At 38.4% G+C, this 15,855-nt stretch overlaps 1 protein-coding gene across 13 annotated transcripts in view; it reads right to left on the bottom strand.

The window, feature by feature from the left end:
- Window positions 1–15,855, bottom strand: part of SLC9A9 (solute carrier family 9 member A9) — a 693,980-nt gene that overhangs the window by 71,914 nt on the left and 606,211 nt on the right. The gene's annotated exons all lie outside the window — the stretch shown is intronic.

Here is a 15,855-nt window from a genome sequence, read left to right as displayed (position 1 = left end):
TAAATAAAACTGAATCCTGTTTTCTGTAATATTTCTGTTTGCAGAAGGCATGTGGCATAGAGAAGGCTATTGTAAACATTTGTGACCCCATTTGGCCTGTGTGTTTTTCTGCATCAGACTGAAAATCCTGACTGGCAGACAGGGCAGTGTCATATTTAACAAACACTTTTGTGAAACCCATAGAGAGAGGGAGAAAGGAAGCAAGTAGGAGCCAGTCAACTCTGTTTAATCGTTTCTTTTTGGTTTAACTCATTTCCAGCCCGAATTGTGTGTGTATATCTTGAGACATACATACATATATTTTTAAATAGGTCTTTAAAAATAATGATACACCAGACTACACCCCAAAACCAGATGATGGCTTTACAGGTGCCTGCTTCCACTCACAGCAACCACGGGGTAGAAGACAAGAATTAGAATGGCCCAGGGCAATCAGTCACCTTTATGTTTAAAAAAAAAAAAAACAGTCTGAGGATTGCATGTCTAGTCTTCCAAGTTATTAAAATAATCACGAATGAGGGCATGGTGCTTGGCACTTTACCATTATAACAACAGCTTCTTCCAGTTTTGAAGATTAGGAAGTAGAGATTTGAAAAAGTTAAGTGACTTGCCCAGGTGACTCAGTTGTAAGTGAAAGAGACAGGGGTCTGAACCCATTGTTTTAAATCCAAAGACCTAAGTTCTGCAATGTTACACCACCTCTACCTTATACCATAAAATAAGGCCATGTGATCTGAAAATGTCCTCACCTCTCTTCTCAATTCTTGGCTGGAATTATAGCCAAGGAGTGGTTGAGAATGCTGGAAACTTTCAGACTCCATGATTTGAGTCTTACTGATGCCTCCCACATGAGACAGCTTGAAGGGATGGAATTTTGGCTTCCCCATGCCACTATCTGCCACCAGTGGTTTCACTGTTAATCATCATCAATAATCATTTGTGAGTCACTTGGAATTCCACCTTGCTCTATCTCACAGTCTTCTCAGGGCTCCCTCCTGGTGTGAAGGTTCATCACGAGGCTCCTTGGACAGGTGCCCTCAGCCTCCTTCACTGTTTGTATGTATTGGCTGCCATCTCTCTGTGATTAATTACAATTAGCACAGCTGCATATGAGCAGAGCGTTTGGGGGAAAGAAATGCAGTTTCTAGCTCTCTTGCTCACCTATTCAGTTCAAGCCCTGGGTGAGGATCTTCTGTTTGAGTCCCCAGTTGCTTAATTCTTGCTCAATACACACGTTTCTCTTTTTCGTCTTTATGTCCACTCCCCCCTTCTACACTGACATAGGACTCTGTTTCTAACATGAATAAATTACTCTTCAGATACTTTTTACTGATGTCTTAAGACTTTCCATCACGTGATACTGCCACATTGTTGAAAGCTGTTGCTGTGCTTGGTGAACAATAGTTATTAGTAAAAGTGCAGATTGTTGAGGTGCACCCTGGAGTTCTCAGCAATCACATCTACTCTGATGATTTCTATTCCTGTTCCAAAGCTGATCTTCAGTGTATTCAGTTCTGATCGTTAGGTTCGGGTTAACAACTGTTGCTCAATTCACTGTTCTTACAATTATGATTATGAATCCGGGACTGACAACTTCTTCTGTCAAGGGATGTGCTGCCTGAATTAGGGACTGTGCTACATACAATTATAGCTCCCAAAAAGGTGTTAACTGACATGGAAAAAAACCCAACCATGTCAAAGACTAATACATAGGAGAAATCTCAAAAGCATTAAGGATACAACATGAAAACTTTTGCATCATGACATTGTAAACAAAATAATAAGTGACCTGGAATCATGGTTGATTAAATTCATGTTAGAAGCCCTCAGTACTATCGTATCATGCTTAGTCTCTTGGGCACCCTTGCGCATTGTCAGCCACAAACTATAATTTCATGCTTGACTAGCCTAATACGGTCTTAGGTTCCAGATTCTGTGCACAACCACAGCGAGCCACAAAAATTAAGTGAAAAGCAAATCAATAAATAAAAGAGTGGGCAGAAATCAAAAGACAGTGCTGAACACCAACCTGAAATAGAACAAACTTCTCAGTGGAATACATCAGTGTTTTTACTATCATTTAACTAAAGGGCCTTTTTGATTACCTGATGATTCAACATTTACTAGACATATACTAGAACACCTGCTATGTGCCAGGTGCTGTGGTAAGCCTTGGGTGGTCGGAATTTTTCAATGGAAAGCCAGAGGAGAACCCATCTCAACTACTCTCTAGCTAGTCAAGTCTTCAAAGAGACTCTCTCAAAAGGGTTTTGGTTTGTGTCTTTGGCAGCTTTCCCAGTGCTCCCTGTTTGCACCTTCAAGATTTCTGCAGGAAAGGGGGCATCGATCCTTTCTCAGATGCAATTTATAATAATTATTGACTTGACGCTTAATGTATTCATCTGTTTATGTTTCAGAATATACTCAGAAAAGGTCTTCTGCTCAGACCTTCCTTCATTCACTAAAGATTCTCCTAAGGTCCAAAAACCTGTTAGCAGGCATCCTTTCATTTCTTCTTTCCTAGATGGTACTATGAATGGATCAGTATGAGGAAAGTAAAAAAGAGATGGAAAGTTTATTGTAACTTGTTAGTCATCAGCACAAAAGTTTGTGTTAATTTCTATATGTTTTGTGCAGTTAAGTTCATTTGAATGTTATCATTCTTGCTGGTAGCAGAATCATAATTAAAGCTGAAAAGGGTACTTAATTCTAGGGAAATTCTTTAAGAAATCCCTAAAAAAATTCTACAAACTAACCCTCCCATCATCTTCCTTTAGGCTGAATAAAATCTGTCCAAATGTCTTTTGGAACTTACATTGAATACAATCAGTTCTTTTCTCTGAGTTTATCTCAGGGTAGCATTAATTTGGTATCATTGGGAGGGGATTTTCCTTAATTAGGATTAATTAGGATTTTTTTCACTGTTCTTTTGTCCTTCTGTTGTGCAGGCCTTTTGGAGCTGAGGGCTCACAGGTGCCTAGTTCCCATGAACTTGGTTATGAGAATGTACATCTGAGATGCGACCAGTTTTGGAGCCTTCAATGCCTAAAGTTAAAGACTTTAAAGGGTGGTTTGGTGGCTGCAGAATAGGGTTTAAAAGCAATAATTCATAACTGCACTGTGTTGCAAAGGAGGGCAAGAGAATCATTCTAGGTCAGTCTTTGCTGTGCAATACAAATTTGTATTGAAGAATTAAAGGTATTGGAGGATATCCTATAAAAACCATTATTGGGCATCTGTGAATTAAACACACTTTTCAGGAGGTCGCAAGCTGCCTGCCATGGTATTATGAGCAGGAGAAATGGTGCAAAATGGTTGGGAAGAGATGTGGAGAGGAATAACATCTTCGGGTACCAAATTGAAAGTTAAACTTCTTGAGGAATTTTTGAATCCTGGTCAAGTAAATTGACAATATATTCTTTTACTAGAACTAATCCAATAAGCAAATGCAGAAAATGGCGCCATATGAATGCTAGAGATTGAAATCTTTCACAGTGATATAATATATTGTAATACTTAATATTACTGTGAGACCATATATTCATCATGTTTTCTTTAGCATGCTTATCCACATAGACAGGACTGGATCCAGATTTTGTATAGCCTGAAGGATACCCACCCCTTCTTAATATAAAGGATATAAACTTCCGAAAATAAAATCAGGACAAATCTTTTACAAAGGGGCTCCTTTAAGTGAAGGACCCTGAAAGCTCAGTGATATTAATTCCTGGTGAATCTACTTCTGAATGTTTAGAGCTATGTTATGGGAACCTATGTCATGGGCAGGGCCTAGCTCTCCTGTCATCTCGGAAGAAGGCAGGCAAAGGTAAATATGAAAACTACATTTCCAAGGTTCACGCTTAGTACATTTGAGTGCTTTGCTGACCATCTTTGAACCTGCTGTTGACCCCTTTGGAAGGGACTGCTCAATGAAACAAACACCAGGACTTCTGCTTCCTTATGACCAGTGGGCCCTGATCCAGTATTTACTGGATTTCTTCTCATGAGGCCATTTACAAAGTTATGTATTTCTGTTTATTAGATTTAAAATACCCCACCCAATGTTACTGCCTATGTAGCCACCAGAGCAATATCTACAAATAAAATAATTTTCAAGGCCAAACAAGTGCTAGGACCTAGATTTGTCAAGATTAACTCAAAAAAGTTGTTAAAATCAGGCAATTCTTGTAAATATCGTAACACATCACCTTATTTCATAAAAGCAAGCAAACTGAAAATTAGCTTCCTTTCCTACCTACTGGGTGATCTATTTAATCTCTCAGGCTGGGTAGGGTGTATCTAGCGCATGTTCAAGCACACATGCATGCACACACACACACTTGCGCACACGCACACACACACACACGTTTTTTCTTTGTGAAAAGATAATTTCTTCTTTCTATTTTATCTCTCTTTGAACAAATTGTAAAAACAATGTTCAAATATTAGCTAATGTAATCTTCAAATGCTAGTAATATAAAAATGACTGTAATAATAAAGTGGTACTATTGCCATCCATAGCACTGGCACTTCCACTATTTCTCAAATCTGCAACTACCCTATTTTCTAGTTTTTATTCATTTATTCACTGAAATGACTGATATGGGTAGTTTAGACACCCAGAGGAGGAGATTATGATTTTGACCTTAATAGATGGTTTGACTGTGCAGAATATCCCTTGGACTTAATACTAAAAGAAGTTATGGATTCCCCCCCCCCCCCCCCACTTGGCTCTTTTCCTCTTTATTATGAAGGAGACTAATTGTGTGATCATGAGCACATGTGTGACAGGAAATATTAAATTCCTTTTGATTTTAATTTTTTAAAAAGTTTACTTATTTTTGAGAGAGAGAGAGAGAGCACATGATCAGGGAGAGGAGGGGCAGAGAGAGAGAGAGACAGAGAGAGAGACAGAGAATCCAAAGCAGGCTCTGAGCTGTCAGCGCAGCGGATGTGGGGCTCAAACTTACGAACTGTGAGATTGTGATCTGAGACCAAGTTGGACACTTAACGGACTGAGCCACCCAGGAGCCCCACCTTTTGATTTTTCCTTTTGTGGTGATAGGAACAGAAGGGTATTCTTTTAAAATTCTTTTTTTTTTTCTAGGCAAAGTGGGGGAATAGACAGCAAGAGTAAGTCAGTTCTCAGAATGAGATATTCTAGCAAGATGTAAAGAATGAAAAGTAATTTTCGAAAGCTAGGAGAGAGCTGCCACAGGTGGTAGTTGATCAAATCAGTGACATGGCTTCATAATGTGGTCTCAGAGTCAGCAAGAAAATGCAGGAGTCCCTATTGTGTCCCCCAGCATGAATTTAGAGGGTCTTCTGGAAGTTGGAGGGCTGTGAAGGTGGCATGTCTACTAAGATGGTATCAAAAGGTGATTCATGCTTATGTATAAAAGAAAGCACTTTTGTCTGTATTTTCACCAAGGTCATTTACCCAACAGTGCTGGCTGGGAAGCATGGTTCTACGTCCTATGAGTTCCCATTTAAGGAGTTTGTCTATGATCTGAGCTCTGAGCAAGGTCCTGAGCCAAATGCCTGAGCAATATTATATCTAAACTAACAGCCAGGTGTAGTGATCAATGATCTGAACAGCTTGCAAGTTATGGCTAAAAGAATGGCTTACCCATCAAAACCAATAACTCCCAGAATAATTATGATTCTAGCTTTTGGGCTGAAAATTATTTAAATGAAAGAGTATTTACAAAAGGAACAGCAGGGAGAAGAATCATGTAAATTAGATTCATTAAATGGACAGATTCACTCACAGTTCATTTTGGGATAATTTATGCCAGTTTTCTCTGATGTCATCTGTTGTTCAGGTTCATAATTAGTCATGCTCATTATTAACTGATGGAGGTTGTTTTGTATTTTGGCAGAAGGAGGCATATTATCTGGGAAATCTATGGATATTAAGCTTTCAATATAGGTGCAACATTTATTTGCAAAAATGCAACTCTTATATTTTCCCCAATAATTCACTCTCCTGATGCATTTATCCTGATGCATTCTGTATCCTTACAAGGCTTTACAGAAGAATCTCTCTCTTTACTAGTATATAATCTAGAATAGGATAAAATGCTCATTCGAACTCTTAGTGTTTTCTACTTAGAATAATTTTAAGATATATTAAGAGACATCTATTTTATAGGCCAAGTTACAGATCTCCTGAAAAATCCAATAAGATGATGATGCCCATTTAAAAGATTTTATGATCAGAAAATTCATTTTAAAGCTGTTTTATAACTCTTCCAAATGTAAGCAATATATGTATCTAAGAGGGTAAGTCACTAATCCATTTAGACCCTTTGAAATTCTTGGTGTAGCTTGCAGTCCTTTATGTGTCTCAGTTCTATGAGTTTAGTGACTCTAACCTTGAGAAAGTAACAAGAATGATGCCCACTGTTAATGTTTCTCTTCTAAAAAACAAAATGTTTCCTAGCATGTGATTGTTTTTTTCAAAAAATAGTTGACTCTGCAGTATTGTACTTAGATCATTTCCCATTTATAATTCTTTCTTGTTTCAGTGTGTCGGAGGGAAAAGAAAAGGTGTTATGTAGTTCTTAAAAAATTCAACCAAATAACAATCAGAACATTCTAAAGGGTTTATCTTGAACGTAAATTCTGAAAGTAGTAAAACTGGTGAAGGATGATTTACATAATAGCTGGATGAAAGAGAGAGTATTCAGGAAAACACTTGAGTTTTTTGTTTCCATAACAGAATAGAGGAGACACTGGATGGGGATTAGGTTTGGAGAGGATTCTTGAGTTTGGTTTTGGGTATACTGACAGTGATGAGTCTTTAAGGCATACAAATGGAGATATCAAGTAAATTGAATTTATGTGTCTAGAGTTTGACGGTTATAAATCTGTGACTCACCTCTGTTTTCATGTTATTTTAAATTAAGCTTGTAGATGGAATCATTTAGGGATAGAGAAGAGGGCCTTGGATGGAATCTTGATTAACTCCAGTATTAATGAATAGAGAAAGATGAGTCTAGAAATAACTGGCCAGAGAAGTAGGAAAAAAACTCAAAGAGAGTGTTGAGTCAGGGAAGACAAGGCAAAGAAAGAGTATTACAATAGGAAGGGAGCAATCAATGGTATCACGTGCTGCTAAGAAGACATGTCAAAAGAAAACTGAAAAATATCCATCTAATTTAGGGATATGCTGGTCGTTGTTTATGTAACAAGCTGCTTTAGTAAAGCGGATGAGGTGAAAGCCAGATCTAAGTGGTCTGAGGTGTGAACAGAAGGAGCGCAAAGGAGACATTGGGTATAGTCAACTTTTCTGAGAAGTTTGACTGTGAAAGGGAAGGTGATAGAAGATGATTGACATAGGGGTTATGGGGTTACTGGAAGCTTTTATTTATGTTGCTGTTAAATGATTAAGATGTAAGCATGCCTAAAAGCCAGTTCAAAGGCTTTAGTTGAGAAGGAATTGGTTGATGTTATAAGAAAAGAGAAAGTATAGAAGTAGGTTAGTTTTAATGTTTGATAGATGGATGAGAGTTCTCACCTAATGGCTGTGAAGTAGGGGGTGAGCTCATTTGTTGAGAGATGGGAAGTTGGAGAGTTGAAGTTTGAGGAGAGCAGATTAGGTATGAAAAATAATTAAAGATAAAAATTATGACAGACGTGAGGTAAAATAGTTGGGCAGTACGGGTCTGTTTGAGGTGGGTTATCAGTAATTTATAAGGGAAACAGTCCTCCCAGGTGTGTAACTATAACAGGGCTCAGCTACTCATATGTGGTCCCCCCAGAAGCAGAGAGTTGGGTTCATCACTGCTTGGGGTTTTGTCAGATGGATATACCAAAAAGAATGGGCAGGGGAATCTAGAAGTGCTTGCAAAGGTGTTACTGAAGTGATGGAGCATGGATTCTAATGTAGGAAATATGGAGAAAAGGGAGATCTTAGTGAACTGGAATCTCATTGAAGGAGGAGATTATCTATTCATATGTCCCCTTAATAGTTTGTCTATAGAAGAAGAAAAAATAATGTCTTGTTTAAAGTTATATATCTTTAAAGTCACTGATTATAAAGAATTTCTTTTTGATTATACCAGAGGGCAAAAGAGAACTAAGTCTAATTTAACTGCTTCCCCTCCCCTCAAATTTGTAGGAGGGCCCAAGCACAGACAAAACAAATTTCAAAGACAAGCACAGGCTTGTATATATTCTTATCTGAATATAGATTTCTCCCTATCTGGCAGTTAAAACTCTCTCTGCATAATAAATTTGTGGGAAAAATACTCTCTTCATTTGTTAAAGGAACAATATCGTGTACACAAAATTGTAGTCCAGATGAAGAAAAAAAAATGGAGAGAGAAGATAAAAACCAAAACTTTACTCAAAGGCGAACCTCATTTAATTTTCCCATTATTTTCAGTAAAATGAATGCTGAGCTAATTGCTAGAGAAAACTGATACGTGGTGTTGTAAAAAATATACTTAAAAATAATCATCCAAAGCCTCATTTTTTTTCCTGTACTGTGTGGCTTTTTAAAATATATTGTTTTTATTAAAACCTTTAGATGAAAGGGAAAGAAATAAAACACTAGCTATTAGAACACAAGAGAAACACAGTGAGAAAGAACTTTATATTCAAACTCCACAAAAATGTTCAGATGACTGTTGTCAATTTCCTTCACTACATAATAGGTGATATCACAGCCAAGGGCAAGTCTAACTTTTCGTTTTTTCCAGAAAGGAAAATGACTAGTTATTCCGGAAAAGCAAATGAAAGGAAATGGAATTTTCTCCTCACCTCAAATAAACCTCAAATAAACAAAAAGCATCGAACAGTTCAAGGACCTGAACTTGGACCTCGTAGAAGACCTATACTGAAGCAATTGCTAGAAGTCCAGAATGTGCCAATCTGTGAGCCTAAGAGATGATGGATAAGATTTATCTCAGCAAGGCACAACAAAGGTATATTCTGTCATTGACTTTGGTCATGTACTGGCTTAGGAAATTTCACAAGCATGGCAACCAACAGTTTAGAGTTTTAATGGAAAAGGGGCTTTATGTATGGTTTAATCAGATGGTAATGTGAGAAAGGAGCAGGAATAGTTTTGTCTGTGTTAACAAATGGAGGTGTGAGAAATCAAAAAGGGGAAATCAAGAAGATCGCTCAGATAAGTGAAGGAGTAAAAATGAAATTCCTCCAAAGAAAATTTGTTATAAGAAATTGTAGGCTTTTTTGGCTAAACCAAAATCAAATGGAAACTACTTCCAATTGAGGTCTAGAGTTATAAAGCACAAGATAGGGAAGGGGACCCTGGATGGGGATTTCCCATGCCCTCAACTTTGCCGAGCCTCAGTTTCCCCACCTGAAAAGAGAGAAAAATGCCTCCTGGTCTGTGCTAAAACAAAAAAGGCCACCAGAGTTGTCACCTGACACCCTTATCTATAGCCACCTTATTTAACTGAGGAGAGCTGGCTTTTCAACACCTCTTCCCAACACTTGGGATGTATTTTATAGATAACCTGTGAGTGAGCAGCTATTTCTAATTGAAAGGATTACTCCAAAACCAGCATGATGAAGAAGATCCAGTTAGAAAAAAATATTTGTAAAGTGACAATTTAAGGAGCCATTTAAAAAAGATGCGTTCATGGCTTGTCAGGAGCAACGTAAGATTGCTTTCTTTGTTTCTGTCAGAAATGAGGTAAAATCAGGCCATTCTGGAAGCTAGATGAGAGGGTAAGCAGCTATTGGCGGTGGCATATTGGATTTTATTCCATTTATCTCTTCCATTTTCATGTATGCTTCCTGTGATTGAATCATAGGAAGTTAATATGTCTATTATTTACTTCCTCAGAGTCTAAGAAAGTACCTTTATTAACCATAGGCCATCAAAATGGGCTATTACATTCTGTTGAGTTTGTAAGAAAAAAAACATGACGAGTATGCCCTATTTCTGGAAAACAGATTCCAAGTGTGCATCAGAGAGCCAGGCATCTCTTTCCTTTCTTCACACAATACCACGAAAGAATATACACTCCTTTTCATAAAAGTGGCTTTTGTTAGGCCAAATTCTCAATGAAGGATTGTTTTAAGCACTTGCATTGGGCAATATGGTTGAAAGCATAAATAGACATACAAGACTGAAAAGCGAGCTCTAATTTCCAAGCCCATTAAAAAACGTGGAGGATACTCTGGGAATTATGAGTGGTCAAGGCCTCAGGGATTCCTGAACTTGTGTGCAGACCGCTATGTATTAGGGGAGTTTTTCTCACTGTTAAAGCATAGGAAGTACATTCCATGTACTGTACAGATGGGGAAACTGAGTCTTGGTGTGGTTTGTTAAAAAAACCCAGCAAAACCAGGGTCCAAAACCAGGATTTCTGACTCATAATCTTGTACTTTGTGACCCCTGGGGCCTGACGGCATGCTCACTGAATATGGTTTCTGGCTTAGCTAGAGAATACCTGACTTTTCTCACAAGGAATACTCTATTCACTGAAAGTGATGCTTGAGTGTAATGCTTGCCATCATATTTTACGATGGAAAAACAGGCAATTTCATGGCCGGATGGCATCTCCAACCATCCTCTTGACCATGGGTCAGGAGGAAGCCAGCTGTCCTGGGTCTCAGCTGACTGCAGCCAGGGGACTCCATCTTCCCCTGCTCTGAATGCCTTGCTCCTGGCTACTGGGAGACCAGGGTGAAAACACATGCAGTAGTCCTACCTCCATGTGTTTACTCCCAGTGAGGGACACGTGGCATATTCAGACCAACCACCATTGAGCTGGAACAAAGTTGTTTTGCCTGAAAAGCCTGTAGGTGGGCTTAAAGGTGTTTACTTGAGAAGAGAGGAACTGTGAGAGCCTTTTTGCTCCTACAGAGGCAGGCGTTTCAAGGTCAGCCCTGGAAGCTCCTCTCCTTGGGCAGAATCTGGGCAAGCCTCATCCCCTGGAACTAGGGAAAAGCCATAGTGTATGATCATGAAGGAGGGTGGAACACATTAATTGATGCCATTAAGTAATAATAATGATAGCAGTCCTTTATTGAGGGCCTATGTTTTTTCTAAGCTCTGTATTAGGTATAATTACTAAGTCTGACGTCACGAATCTTACAACAATCCTGAAATATAGGTATTATCATGATCATCATCCCCATTTTAAAGATTAGGAAATCAAAGTTCAGAGAGTTCAATAACTTCCTCAGTATCACACAGCTAGTAATTGGCAAAGATTTAAACCTACTTATTTGACTCCATGCTGCTCCAGACCAATAAGTTTGAACTTCACTTGGTTGGATGTAGTATCAGTGATGTATTCATAACATAAGTTAACCTGAAGGTTAATTTAAGCAAAGTCTACAAACAGAAGACAGGTTGATGTGACTGAATTTTTATGAAATACTAAAATAAGCATTCTGCCTCTTTTTGAGTAGGATATTAATGGCAGAGCATCTCACTAAGGGGGAGTAGCTCAGAAGACAAAATGAGTTCACTCAGAGGTCTAGAGAACTCCATTTATGAGGCAAGGCTGGGTGAGTGGCTTGTTTATCCCAAAGAATAGGCTCAGCAAGAAGACAGAGCAGGCTCATATAAATAAGTTTCCACCTGGGGCGAACGAACTGCTTGTCTTCTCCATTCGAGTAGTCTGCCTGCCTTCACTCTGGGACTGGCAGAAGCAAATGTACAGTGAGGAGGGCTGGACTACCCCCCCGCCCCAGGCACTCAGAGCCCCCCACCTCCTTGTAACTACACCTCCCTGGCCCTTCTCTCTGCAGCCTCGATACCCTTAGTAACACAGCATTGGGTTCTGTGAATTTGGGGCTAGAATTTTCTAGAATCTATCTCTTTCCTCTCTATTCTTATCACAACAACCATCACTTAGGCCTTTGTGACTTCTCCCTAATCAATGCTGTTAGATCAATCTTTCTAAAACAAGACTCTGTGTCACTCCTATGTCTACAAATCATCAGATTCCCCCTTATCTATGGAATCAAATCCAGACACCTTCATCTGATACTCAAAATCTTTATGGAATTCCATAAACACGGCTTTTTAGTCCCTTCTCTAATACCCAACGCTAAGTGTACCACGCTGTCATCCTCACTTTGTCCCAAGCATACATAATACTTCCCCACATTCTCACCTTTGCTTTGCTTAAAAAAATGTATAAGCATTAGCTAGTGTTTATTTGATACTTCATAGTTTTCAAAATGGTTTCACTTAACCTTTTTCCATTTAAAAATTATGGTTGCTGAGTGGGGTAGATACAATTATACTCATTTCACAGATTAGAAAATGTTGGTTCTGAGCAGGTCTAGAACCTGAGGTTCCATAGCTGAGGGTCCAAGGCAGGTCTAGGGGCCAGATCTTCAAATTCGCTCTATTTTATAGTTCTGTGATGCTTTTCTCTCTCCTGCATCTGGCCTTTCCTCTGCCTCCCTCCAACTGCTACTTGTCAATTCTACCATTTCCTCAAAGTCCAGCTCAGACCCACTGACTCCATGAACTCTTCCAAAATAATCCAGGAGAGTTATGGCTCTCTCTCCTCTGAGCTCTTCACAGCTCCTCCAACCTTGCCTGGCACTTAAAGCAATTAGGTGAGGAGGCCTGGGAGTTCCTGGATAAGGGCCGGAGGTCAGCTTAGATCAAGTATTAAAACTTTTTGATCATGACTCCAGTTAAGAAACATGTTATAGGGGCGTCTGGGTGGCGCAGTCGGTTAAGCGTCCGACTTCAGCCAGGTCACGATCTCGCGGTCCGTGAGTTCGAGCCCCGCATCAGGCTCTGGGCTGATGGCTCGGAGCCTGGAGCCTGTTTCCGATTCTGTGTCTCCCTCTCTCTCTGCCCGTCCCCCGTTCATGTCCTGTCTCTCTCTCTGTCCCAAAAATAAATAAACGTTGAAAAAAAAATTAAAAAAAAAAAAAGAAACACATTATATATCACAAAGCAGCGTGTATGTCATGAGTGTGTGAGCACACACACACACACACACACACACACACCTCTGAAACAAATTCCATGAAATAGTATTAACTTCTAATTTTGCAATACACCCTCAGATTTTCTCTAGCGTGCTTTTGTTTATTAAAAGTGCTGGTTAGGAACCTGCCAAATTGATTTTGAGAACCATTAGTGAGTTCTGATCAGTAGTTTGGGAAACTCTGGTTTAAATCTAATCTGTTTCTTCCAAATGGTCTAGACAGCATTTTCAAAGATTTGCAAGAGACTGAGCAAGCAAGAGAGCTATGTTCATCAGGGATTTAATCAGTAATTCCTAACAGGAACACAAACAGCTCTCACAATGGCCAAGCCAGGAAGGAAGAGCACTAGGTTCTACTTGCTGGAAGGTCAAGGATAGGGATTATTTCCACCCCCCCCCCCCAGCTTTACTGAGGTACAGTTGACAAATAAAAATTGTATACATTTAAGATGTACAAAATGATGTTTAGATGTATGAATACATTAAAATGATTACCACATCAAGCTAATTAACAAATCCATCATCTTAGATAGTTACTATTTGTGTGTGTGTGTGTGTGTGTGTGTGTGTGTGTGTGTACGGTGAGAATACATAAGGCCAACTATCTTATTAGAACATTTTAAGTATATGATTTAGTATTATTAACTATAGTCACCATGCTGCACATTAGATTTTCATAACTGACTCATCCTGCATAAGTGAAACTTAATAACCTTTGACCAACATCTTCCTATTTTCCCTAAACCTCAGCCCCTGGTAACCACCATTATACTTTCTACTTTCATGAGCTTGAACTTTTTAGGTTTCACATGTAAGTGAGGTTTGCAAGATTAGGGATTCTTTTTTTAAATTGTAGTTGACGTAAAATTTTATATAAATTTCAGGCATATAGTGTAGTGATTCAACATTTCTATTTATTACTCAATGCTCACTACAATAAATGTAGTCACCATACAACATTACTACAATAGTATTGACTATATTCCCTGTGCTGTACTTTTCATCTCTGTTAGTTTGTACCTCTTAATACCCTTTACCTATTTTACCCATCTCATCACCCACCTTCCCTCTGGCAACCACAATTTTTTTTCTCTGTATTTAAGAGTAGGTTTTTTGTTTGCTCATTTGCTTTGTTTTTTAGATTCCACATTTAAGTGAAATCCTGTAGCATTTGTCTTTCTCTGACTTATTTCACTTATCATAGAATACCCTCTAGGTCTACCCATGTCATCACAAATGGCAAAATTTCATTCTTTTTTCTGGCTGAGTAATATTCCACTGTATATATATACCACATCTTCCTTATCCACTTATCTATTGATGGACACTTGGATTGCTTCCATATCTTGGCTATTGGAGATAATGCTGCAGTAAACATTGGGGTGCATATATCTTTCCAAATTAGTGTTTTCACTTTCTGAAGGTAATTACCCAGTAGTGGAATTAATGGATCATATGGTATTTCTATTTCCTTTTTTAAAAAGTTTATTAATTTATTTATTTTGAGAGAGAGAGAGAGAGAGAGAGATGCAGACAAAGGAGAGAGAGAATCCCAAGCATGGTCTGTGCTGTCACCACAGAGCCCGATGCGGGGCTCAATCTCATGAACCGTGAGACCATGACCTGAGCCAAGATCAAGAGTTGGTTGCTTAATTGACCGAGCCACCAAGGTGCCCCAGTATTTCTATTTTCAATTTTTTGAGGGACCTCTATATTGTTTTCCACAGAGGTTGTACTAATATATGTTCCCTCCAACAGTACATGAGGATTCCCTTTCTTCCACATCCTCACCAACACTTGTTATTTCTTGTCTTTTTGATTCTAGACATTCTGACAGATATGGAGTGATATCTCATTGTGGTTTTGATTTACATTTCCTTGGTGATTAGTGATGTTGAGCATCTTTTCATGTGTCTGTTGGCAATCTACATGTGTTCTTTGGAAAAATGTCTATTCAGGTCCTCTGCTCATTTTTTAATTAGATTTTTTTTTTTGGTGTTGAGTTGTATAAGCTCTTTATATATTTTGAATATTAACCCCTTATTGGATATATTATTTGCAAATATTTTCTTCCATTCCGTAAGTTGCTTTTTTGTTTTGTTGATAGTTTCCTTTGTTGTGCAAAAGCTTTTCATTTTGATATAGTCCCAATAGTTTATTTTTGCTTTTGTTTACTTTGCCTGAGGAGACGTATCCATAAATATGTTGCTAAGGCCAATATCCAAGAGATTACTGCCTATGTTTTCTGTTAGGAATTTTATGGTTTCAGGTTTCACATTTAGGGCTTTAATTCATTTTGAGTTTATTTTTGTATATGGTGTAAAAAAGTGGTCTCGTTTCATTCTTTTGCATGGAGCTGTCATGTTTTCCCAACATCATTTATTGAAGAAGCAATCTTTTCCCCATTGTATATTCTTACCCCTGGTGTTTTAGATTCATTGACAATACAGGCATGGGCTTGTTTCTGGACTCTCTATCCTTTTCCATTGATCTATGTGTCTAGTTTTGTGCCAGTACCATACTATTGTTTATTACTACAGCTTTGTAGAACATCTTCTAATCCCAAATTATATACCTCCAGCTTTGTTCTTCTTTCTCAAGATTGCTTTGGATATTTGAGGTCTTTTGTGGTTCCATACAAATTTTAGGATTGTTTGTTCTAGTTCTGTGAAAAATGCTATTGGTATTTTCATAGGGATTGCATTGAATCTATAGATTGCTTTGGGTAATATGGACATTTAAACAATATTAATTCCTCTGGTCCATGAGCATGGTGTATCTTTCCATTTGTTTGTGTCATCTTCAATTTCTAGCATTAGTGTCTTGAAGTTTTCAGAGTATAGGTAATTCACCTCCTTGATTAAATTTATTTCTAGATGTGTTACTCTTTTTGGTGCAATTGTAAATT

The sequence above is a fragment of the Felis catus genome, chromosome C2 (assembly GCF_018350175.1).
Source record: "Felis catus isolate Fca126 chromosome C2, F.catus_Fca126_mat1.0, whole genome shotgun sequence".
Lineage (NCBI taxonomy): Eukaryota > Metazoa > Chordata > Mammalia > Carnivora > Felidae > Felis > Felis catus.
This window is presented reverse-complemented; position numbering and strand designations above follow the sequence as displayed.